The sequence below is a fragment of the Tachypleus tridentatus genome, chromosome 8, assembly GCF_004210375.1.
Source record: "Tachypleus tridentatus isolate NWPU-2018 chromosome 8, ASM421037v1, whole genome shotgun sequence".
Lineage (NCBI taxonomy): Eukaryota > Metazoa > Arthropoda > Merostomata > Xiphosura > Limulidae > Tachypleus > Tachypleus tridentatus.
Window position 1 is genome coordinate 148,730,320 of NC_134832.1, and position 11,260 is coordinate 148,741,579.

The window sequence follows — 11,260 nt, forward strand, 5'->3', positions numbered from 1 at the left end:
CTTCCAAGGTAGATTCAATTCTTATAAAACTTTATGACCACCTGCTCTTCACATAAACTCCTCTTCCAAGGTAGATTCAATTTTTATAAAACTTTATGACCACCTGCTCTTCACATAAACTCCTCTTCCAAGGTAGATTCAATTTTTATAAAACTTTATGACCACCTGCTCTTCACATAAACTCCTCTTCCAAGGTAGATTCAATTCTTATAAAACTTTATGACCACCAGCTCTTCACATAAACTCCTCTTCCAATGTAGATTCAATTTTTATAAAACTTTATGACCACCTGCTCTTCACATAAACTCCTCTTCCAAGGTAGATTCAATTCTTATAAAACTTTATGACCACCTGCTCTTCACATAAACTCCTATTCCAAGGTAGATTCAATTTTGATGAAACTTTATGACCACCTGCTCTTCACATAAACTCCTCTTCCAAGGTAGATTCAATTTTGATGAAACTTTATGACCACCTGCTCTTCACATAAACTCCTCTTCCAAGGTAGATACAATTCTTATAAAACTTTATGACCACCTGCTCTTCACATAAACTCCTCTTCCAAGGTAGATTCAATTCTTATAAAACTTTATGACCACCAGCTCTTCACATAAACTCCTCTTCCAAGGTAGATTCAATTCTTATAAAACTTTATGACCACCTGCTCTTCACATAAACTCCTCTTCCAAGGTAGATTCAATTTTGATGAAACTTTATGACCACCTGCTCTTCACATAAACTCCTCTTCCAAGGTAGATTCAATTCTTATAAAACTTTATGACCACCTGCTCTTCACATAAACTCCTCTTCCAAGGTAGATTCAATTTTGATGAAACTTTATGACCACCTGCTCTTCACATAAACTCCTCTTCCAAGGTAGATTCAATTCTTATAAAACTTTATGACCACCTGCTCTTCACATAAACTCCTCTTCCAAGGTAGATTCAATTCTTATAAAACTTTATGACCACCTGCTCTTCACATAAACTCCTCTTCCAAGGTAGATTCAATTTTGATGAAACTTTATGACCACCAGCTCTTCACATAAACTCCTCTTCCTTCTTTATCTCTGCAGCCAATTTTCCATTTATATATAACAAACAGTTGTAGTTATAGAACTAGTGTCAATTAGGGCACTGCAACATTTTCCATCAATAAGACCATAAACTTATGAACAATATCATCATACAATAAGCCTCTTTCCTCATCTGAGGTATATGTAGCTGAACTTCACCCCATAAATCCAGCTAGTCCTAGTATTTTGATACCTTTTTGTTTTCCTCAGCCTTAATACCAACTGCAAGTCCTTACATTATAGTTTTTAATGTCCTTATTTCATGCAATTATAACAGTTCATTTTGCTAATATCCTCTTGAACGAACTCCATAAGTTATACTTGAAACATCTGTTTTATGTGGTCTGTTTTCTCCTTCCATGTAGCTAGCTGTCTGCTTAACACTTTCACTTCTTCTACGTTATCATTAGAGGGTGGGGATGGAGATGATGTTTCTAACTAGCTCCAGTTGCATCACTAACTACAGAGTTTCTCTAAAGATCTACACCTTCTTTACCACAGCCTAATTATCATATCATCTTTTTTTTATGGTATCCATAAATTGGTCGTGCTAACGAATCCATGACATAAAGAAGAACGCCTGAGTAAAATAGCTGGGCAAGTCTTTTCATACCTTCTTCAACTTCTGCTAATGTTCTTCCCTTACTTACTTTGCTCTGGAAGATTTCTCTGGATACTTCATTTTGGTGTGAGACTCTGATTTTAATATTCCGTGAATTCGTTTTGTTCTTTTAATTTTCTACCTCTTACTGTTTGTTCTTCTAATTTCCTGTCTATCTCTTTTTAATGTTCTTTTAACACTCTGTCTTCTTATCCGTTTTATTTTTCTACTGTTTCATTACCTCTAGCACGTTGACAATCTCGCATTGTGCCTTGCTGTCATCTTTAAAGCTGAAGCAAAGTCAAAATAAAACTTTATTTCTCCAAAATAATCCCACTTCTGACACCAATGCTTTATCGCGTTTTGTCACAGGGTGTTTTTTTTATTACTTAGTTAAAATAATTCAAAATCCGATTCAGGTAACACATTAACTTATTTCTTCCCTAAGTGAATAACGTTTGTTACAGGTTACACTTACTTGTAGGCTTGACGTCAAATAACGTTCAAATAGAAACTCCTAAAATAACGTACGAATAACTCATAAGTACAAAACTCACTTCTGTAATATTAGTAATAGATGCAATAACTCTCATTGTCTAACTATATGAAATTTATGGATTCTACAGAGACTTTAACATTCAAGAACTTTTTAAATAATGCGTCGTATACTCTCTAGCAAACAATTATTTAAATTAAAGTATTAAAGCTTACTTAACAACACTACCTTTAGTTCTGGCCCCATTTAACATCTAAGGTATGTGAATGGATGTTAATCTTGACAAAGTACATTGTGTGGGCCCTACTTTCATAGTTAGTGTTCTCTACTCCCACTCTCTTTGTAATTAGTACCAAAGTCCTATCGTTCTGTCATGTGTACACGAGACTGTATTTGTCCTAGCGATTGTTCAATACAGTAGTAAAAATAAAATTAACCTTCCTTATAAAGTGTTTGTTTAAACACATAGGACAGACAGGTGAAGACAGTTATTCGTGTAGCTTTGTCCTCAATTTGAAATTGCTTGACTAACAGGAAAAAAGCTAGTCGATAGCAACCACTTCAAAATATTGGATCACTCTTGTCTGTTTGACTAATGGTATTTCACCTTTACTTGTATGATGCACCCGTGATCCCGAAGTATGTAGAACTATTGGAAGGGGAAGAAGGACCACAAGTCATGCATTCTCAGATTCACAGTCCGACCACACCTACTTCCAGTACCCACCCGACCCACATTACAGTGACACACACACAAATGAACAAGTCAGTATTCTGAAATCTGACAGGTACATAATTTGCTACCAGACTGTACGTTTTACGTTGAAATGACTTAAAATCCAGATTTAAATATGCCAATAAAGTGAGTGCTTTTGGCTTCTATTACTACCTTACCTTGGTAAGAAGTTTCGTAGTGTAGTCCTGAAAAACCACTGGCTATCACATAATTACTTTCTTATTAACACACGGTGCTTGTTCGCACTGCTTGGTGACAGACTTACTGACCTCTCAAGAAACGGGTTTAAGCGTATAATTAGTTTCGTGGAGATAAACATGTTATTACCAAAGTCGTGACGAAAGAGTTGCCATGGTAACATCCCACACAAACGGAAGTTGGAAAGAAATTGAGAGAGTTGTTGTTGTTGTTTTGAATTAAGCACAAAGCTACGCAGTGGGCTATCTGTGCTCTGCCCACCACGGGTATCGAAACCCGGTTTTTAGCGCTGTAAGTCCGCAGACATACCGCTGAGCCACTGGGGGCAATTGAAAGAGACACTGAAACTATGATAAATAACAGATTAAGTTTGCTATCCCAAAGAGATAATTATCATATCAGAACAATACATTCTGTAATATTAATATGAACAAAATCCTTGTAAAGAAAGAACAATAGTTTGTTGTAGCAATGCTGTAATTTTAAATCAGTCTTTTGTTTTACATTGACACAAAATACAGACACAAATATAGACACCAATCAACTGTTTACAGGCTTAAAAGTACAGTAAGAAATAGTCCTATCAATTATGACATAATAAATCAGGCAAACTATTCTTTTATTATTGTAATTATCTGTAAGACTTAACCTTAAAACGCGTTTGCATCAGCACAAAAGCTACACAATCGGTTATATGTGTGCTGCTTCTTACTGTAAATCTCACTGTAATTACCGCTAATCTAGTAGGGATATTTTAGAATAAATACCAAAAACGTTCAAACATAAATAAAGCTAATATGAAAAACATATTACCAACATTGACCCGAGACAAATTCTTGTTTGTAAATTGTTTCTATGTTGACTATCCACAATTCTAGTCTCTCGCGTAAAAGTGCTGAAGACAATGTGGAAATTCCCTCGCGTGTTCACTGAATAAAAACAACGAAAATATTTATCAGTTAAAAAACAAAACAAATTATACCAGTAATAACATTCTAATACCTGTCAACAAGAACACTAACGACTGACAGTAATAAACCACTGTGATATTTGCCAGTGAGACCAATCTAATACAATTCAGTAATACATTATTTTGTGTTATATAACACCATTATTTTTTAACACAGATACTTCCATTCTTTCTTTTGTTTTGAATTCGCGCAAAACTACACAAGGCCTATCTGCGCTAGCCGTCCCTAATTTAGCAGTATAAGACTAGAGGGAAGGCAGCTAGTCATCACCACCCACCGCCAACTCTTGGGCTACTCTTTTACCAACGAATAGTGGGATTGACCGTCACATTATAACGTCTCCACGGCTGAAAGGGCGAGCATGTTTGGTGCGACAGGGAGTCGAATGCCTTAGCCCACTTGGCTATGCCGGGCCTTACCCATTCTTTCGTATCGTGCAACAACATACACTGTTGTGTTGTACAGTACAATAGTTTATACGCATTGTGATGTATAACTTCTGTCTTCTGTGGTAACTTACAACACTGTATTGTACTAAACATTTGTGAAGATGTACAAATCAGCAAAAGCAGTCATCACAGTTTACATGGCCAAAGATATTGAAATAAGTAAATAAAATCTTTAAAACATCTTTCCTCATGCTGTCAATTTAAAACCTACTTTATTTGTTATCCTCAGAATGTTTGTGTGTCGTTTCATTTCATTTAGTTGTAAATTGCAAACAAGTGCTGATAGTTCACACTAGCATAATAAACTCTTTTAGAAATTAACTTTACTGCAGAAAACATTCTGCCCAAAAGTACAATGATTCATCAATATTTATAAAATCTAACACAACACCGGAAGTTAAATAACGTGGTGTTAGAAGAATAAACTGCATGTCATTCGTTTTGTTAAGGCCTGGCATGGCCTAGCGCGTAAGGCGTGCGACTCGTAATCCGTCGCGCTAAACATGCTCGCCCTCCCAGCCGTGGGGTGTATAATGTGACGGTCAATCCCACTATTCGTTGGTAAAAGAGTAGCCCAAGAGTTGGCGGTAGGTGGTGATGACGAGCTGCCTACCCTCTAGTCTTACACTGCTAAATTAGGGACGGCTAGTACAGATAGCCCTCGACTAGCTTTGTGCGAAATTCCAAAACAAACAAACAAAATCGTTTTGTTAAGATCTACTTTTGTTTTAGTTATTGTGTTTATCAGAGTTTCTAACTTGGAAGGAAAAAGTCGCTCATGTGAATGATTTATCTTTCTTTGTTTTTTGTACATACAACATGGGATTCCACGACTTAGCAATTAACCTATCCCTCGAATCACAGTGGTCACAGTGCAAGTAAGTTCGTGTGCAAGTTTGGCTTCGTTAGTGCTAGTATGTTTTGTATATAAAACCAGATTTGCCAATGGAGACTTTTAGAAGTTTAGAAGATTTGAATATTTTCAAACCCCTTGAAGAACAAATTTTGGGTTCTTTCAAAATTACATAAAATAACGTTACATATTTACTTAAACCCACTCCAGACGGTAGGGAGAGAATATAGCATCCGCCCTCAGGGGATGGGAGAAGGGGTGCTATTATCCAAAATGACAAGGACAGAGTTTGGAAAGTTGTCACCAAGAGGTGCGTTGTTAGGGGTTCCATGATTCGCGCAATACGTCTCTCATCATGTCGGTAATTAATTGATCAAATTGTCCTATAAATGATGTTTAACACTAATTCATTTACAATTACATTGTCCTGAAACGAAATCTTAACACTAATTAATTAAAATGTTTATAATTAGTTGATTAATTCATTTATCATTAAATCGACATAAAAAGGATAGTGGATGATAATTAATAATTAATAATATTAATTAAATCTTTACCATGAAGTAGAGAACGTGTTTCTTGGCCGCCATAAGAAGCGGACGTGACTCATACAATGCGTGTTTCATCATGTCGATAAATATTAATTAATTCGCTTGTAACTGAATATTCGTTAAAAAGGATGCTTAACACTAATTTACCAGTTAATTACATTTTCTGTCCTAAAAGGACTTTATCAAGTGATTAAAGATTTTCAGTGATGTAATAAAATGCCAAAATCATTATTATTTACCTTGTATTAAAAAACAACAAACTAATTTATATATAATTGATGGAGTCTTCACTATAACTCATCTGAACCACAGTGAATAATCTTGATTGAACAAGTGCCTGATTTAAACCAATATTGTATAAAAGCTGCGTTGATGATACTTTGGACATTTTTCGATCGAGAGACATTATTTGTTTGACTTATGATGGAATCAGTGGGACAATCATATCTGTGACTCTGAGGCAGCCCATACAGTGTGCTCTTCTAGAAACTGATTAGTTCAATATCTTCGTGGTTATTATCAGAAAGAGACACAAAGTGTTTAGTATTTTCGGATAAATTTATTCATAGCTAAGAGAACTAGAAAAAAAAATGTTTGTTTGTTTGTTTCGAATTTTCGCGCAAAGCTACATCATCCCTAATTTAGAAGAAAGGCAGCTAGTCATCACCACCCACCGCCAACTCTTGGGCTACTCTTTTACTAACGAATAGTAGGATTGACGGTGACATTATAACACCCCATGGATGAAAGGGCGAACATATTTGGAGTGACGGGATTCAAATCCTCGACCCTCAGATTACGAGTCCAGCACCACAATCACCTTGCCATGCCGTGCCTCAAATTGCGAGTCGAGCACCACAATCACCTTGCCATGCCAAGCAAAAAAGAAAGAAAGACCTCAAATTGCGAGTCGAGCACCACAATCACCTTGTCATGCCAAGCAAAAAAGAAAGAAAGAGAAGTTTTATCCAGAGGCTTGAGATATTCTTTTGGTGCCAGAAAAACTTAGCAATCGTGATTATCTGGCCCTTTTGAGCTCATATTAAGAAAACTCAGAACTTCTTATGTTTATCCACCTTGTAACAACTTCAATAATGTTATAACGCATATCAGCAACGTTGCTCTCTTGGGATCAAATTCCCACAATTTTGGACCGAAACGTTTGAACATCTGCAAAGAAGAAACAGCAATAGATACACTTACATCAAACTCCGATATTGCTATTACTTAACCAGACGAAGGAAACTGTAAAAGTATTTTAGATAAAGCAGACTACACTTACAAAGTAACACACGTAATAAGTAACACCACCAATTTTTTTAAACTATCGAAAGACTTCAAGAGAAAACAGACTTATTCAATTACAAAAAAAAAAACTCACAAAAACTAATACTCTGAATGATAATACGTATAAAGACATTAGACCAATTGGCTTCCTCACAAGCACTCTATATGAACTGCCTCAGATTCACAGATCTGTTTGTCCCCGTTAATCGTAGTTTTACCAACATAGGTTGATTTAATTACAAACTGTCCACATATTTACACTCATTTTAAACCGAATTTGCTTCTAATAGTTCAATCTTTCTTTTACCCTTAAATAATATATTTTGCGTGCATAATAACCTGTCCATAGCACAACTTGAGATTCTTTTTTAGAGGTCAGTAGGCACTGAATATTCTCCATTTAGCATTGATAACCCCATTCTTGAAAACAAAAAATCGTTTTAAAATATTAATTGGTAAGCGACCACGTATGGGAAACACCTTTCTACAACCACCGTCTCCGGTCGTTCCAGCATCTCGTTAAATACTTTTTCATTCTCTTTAAGACAAATATTTAGGGCAAATGTCTCCCTTTTTCACCCAGAGGGAGTTTTAAGGGCTTTTGAATCTCCCAAGTCAACCAGGGAGTTATGTTCTGATGATAACTTGATTGAAACATCTACAACACAATATTGCAGCCTACTCTTGAAATCGAAGTTCATCGAGAATATACCTATTGAGGTTACTCTCCATGCTACTTTGAATTCATCCCATGCTGAACTGTTGCGATGGATTTACTTAACATCCTGAGTCTGAGATTCATGTTGGTTTCTTTAGTCTAGGATTTTCACCTGTGTCACGTGTTTCCTTTCTATAGTCGGAATTGTGCCACCCTTCCTAGGTTCTTGTTTTAATGTTACATCACCAGGTCCACTTACTTCTCTCAAGGCAGATATTCTAAACTGCAAAACGTGGTCCTACATTCCTAACTCTCTCAAATGTCTCCACTATTAGCCGTTTGGACACTTTAAGACATCTTATTGTGGGTCCCTGATGTGTACTGCATTATGGTGGCAATAGCTATGACACCTACAAGTGTGAACTGAACTCTCACTGCGCCAGTTGTGGTGGTTCTCCCCCCCTCAAACTTTCATTCTTACCTAAATAAGTAGAGGAGAAAGACGTAAAATGCTTACACACTGTTCATAACATCTCTTATCCTGAAGTCCAAATGTTTTTTTCCCTCTCTACGTCAGGACATATGCTGCCGAACTTTGTTCCACAGCTAGATTAACAGTGCAGACAGACTTTTTTATGCCTCTCACCAAGTCTTTCTTCCACAATACAAATTTTTGTCTTCCATGGATGAAAAAGTTGACAGATCTACATTTACTCTTGTATCTTTTACCACTGTCACATTCAGTGACTGCTTGAGTTCTTTCTCCTTCAACCCCAAGGTGCAGAACTATTATTCAGTCACTGAAACCTCCTTATCTGACCGAGGGCTACCCACTTGGCCCAAGCCAGGTTTCTCTCCTTCTGAATAAGAATAGAATGATCACTTTGTTGTAGTGGAACTGTTGAGTTTTCATTGTAATCTGGATGAAATCAAGGCCTTAGTCAATTCCTATCATCCAATGCGTTTTTCCTTACAGGAAACATTTCTCAGACCTGCTGATGCTGTCACCTTTTGGCAGTTTTTTTACATATACCAGAATAACACGTTGTGTGATGGAAGAGTTCATTACTACTGATTGACCAGCATAAACCCACAATGTCTGTGTCATTGTTATGTCCCTGAGGTTGTAGCTGTGTTTTTTCCGTAAGCAATACCGTCACTGTTTGTTCTCCTTACTTGTCACCGGGAGAGATTTATGGTCAATCAAACCAGGATGTTCTAAATGAACAGTTGCCAGCTTTTGTGTCCTGTTGTCAGATTTTAATTTGACACAGTGGTCGTCTTGTGGAGCAAAAGCTCTCTGATCACAATCTTTATCTCTTCAATACTGTTTTATTTACTTATTTTTATATCATTAGTCAATCTTTTACTGTTATTGATCTATCAGTTTGCTTCCCTTTACATTTTTCTCACTTTTCTCTGACCTAATGAGGCAGTGATCATTTTCTTTATCATTTTAAGGAAGTTCAGTCGCAGCCAGTGGTGCCCAGCTCGTGTACCTACTATGGAAATTTGAGCAAGCTGACTGACTTTCTAACACCACTCTCTCACAGTTACAACACTTCTCTCTCTTTCCCTGCTTTTTTGGTCATAAAATCACGGGACGAGTAATTTCCCTTTCATTTTGGGTATATTATTCCTATGGCTATAATCATACATTATAGTGGTGAAAATTAAAGTTTCTATTGATTGGTCTGTAGTATATCTTTATAATAGTCATTATGAGATGCTTCTAACTATCGTTCTATTGCCTTGCCTATATTTCCCTGTAAGATTTTGGAGAGGATAGTTAATGTTTGACTTGTTTGGTTCCTCAAATAAAATGTTTTTTTCTTGCCCACACAATGCTGATTTTATTAACAGTGCTCCACGGTGAACATCCTTGATCCATGTTTCAATCGATTTTTTTTTTGTAACATTTTTTACAGCAGGGATTTTCAAGTTCATGTGGGTTCGACCTTGTCTCTCCTTCCTTCACACAGAAACTTAGAACCTCTTATCCACTTAGTATCACCACACAGAAAGTTAGAACCTCTTATGCAACTTAGTATCACCACACAGAAACTTAGAACCTCTTATGCACTTAGTATCACCACACAGAAACTTAGAAACTCTTATGCACTTAGTATCACCACACAGAAACCTAGAACCTCTTATGCACTTAGTATCACCACACACAGAAACTTAGAACCTCTTATGCACTTAGTATCACCACACAGAAACTTAGAACCTCTTATACACTTTAGTATCACCACACAGAAACTTAGAACCTCTTATGGTCTTAGTATCACCACACAGAAACTTAGAACCTCTTATGCACTTAGTATCACCACACAGAAAGTTAGTACCTCTTATGCACTTAGTATCACACTCTCACATTATTAAGATCACTGAACAACTTCCTCATACTTTGCTAATAGCCTCTATGCTGATGACTTCTAGATGTCTTGTCAGTCATCAAATACGAGGTTTATTGAGCAGCAGTTTCAGACTGTTCTCACGTGTTTGTTGAGATAGACCACGAGAAACAGTTTCACCTTATCTTCCTCTAAAACCGTTTATGTACATTTTGCTGCCTGAAGGGTTTGCATCCTAATTCAGAGCTCCACCTGGATAGGGATGTTCTTCCCTTGGTGGCTGCGACTACGTTTCTGTGTACTTATCTTTGACCATAAGCTTGTGTTTATTTCTAACATTAACCAGCTTCTTTTCAAGCATACAACAATGCTCAACGTCCTCCATGTCCTCTCTTGGGTAACAGATCAATGCTCTATGCTCAAGACCTTTAGTGTTTTCATACAATCAGAGGTGGATATATTCATCAAGAGACTCCGGACGCTGGACTTTATGTGGATCTGGAAAATAATATTTTCTCTTTCTTGAACATATTTTGAACCATTTTTCCGTTCCCACTTGTTTATGGATGGTTTGAAATTAGGTGACTCTGTGACTATATCATAGTTTTTGTGGTTATGGTTACTTACTGGCCCTTATCTACAATTTTGTGCTCACATATGAACTGTATGCTATTTATCTTGCTATGGATCACATAAAAACTCACATACGAACATGCTATTTATCTTGCTGTGGATCACATAAAACTTACATACGAACTGTATGCTATTTATCTTATATGGATCACATAAAACTTACATACGAATTGTCTTTATCTTGCTATGGATCACATAAAACTTACATACGAACTGTATGCTATTTATCTTGCTATGGATCATATAAAACTTACATACGAACTGTATGCTATTTATCTTGCTGTGGATCACATAAAAACTAATCATTAAACGTACTTGTTGACACCATAGCTAAGTCCATCTCTCTGACGTTACCACAAGCTAAGTCCATCTACTCTGACGTTACCACAGTCATG

General features: G+C 36.5%; 1 protein-coding gene across 1 annotated transcript in view; it reads right to left on the reverse strand.

Annotated features, from left to right (window-relative positions):
- Positions 1-3,192, reverse strand: part of LOC143223734 (C-terminal-binding protein-like) — a 73,200-nt gene extending 70,008 nt beyond the window's left edge. The window contains exon 1 of the mRNA XM_076452094.1: positions 3,067-3,192. The gene's annotated coding sequence lies outside the window, so the exon portion shown is untranslated. The remainder of the gene's footprint in view (positions 1-3,066) is intronic.
- Positions 3,193-11,260: the final 8,068 nt, after the last annotated feature.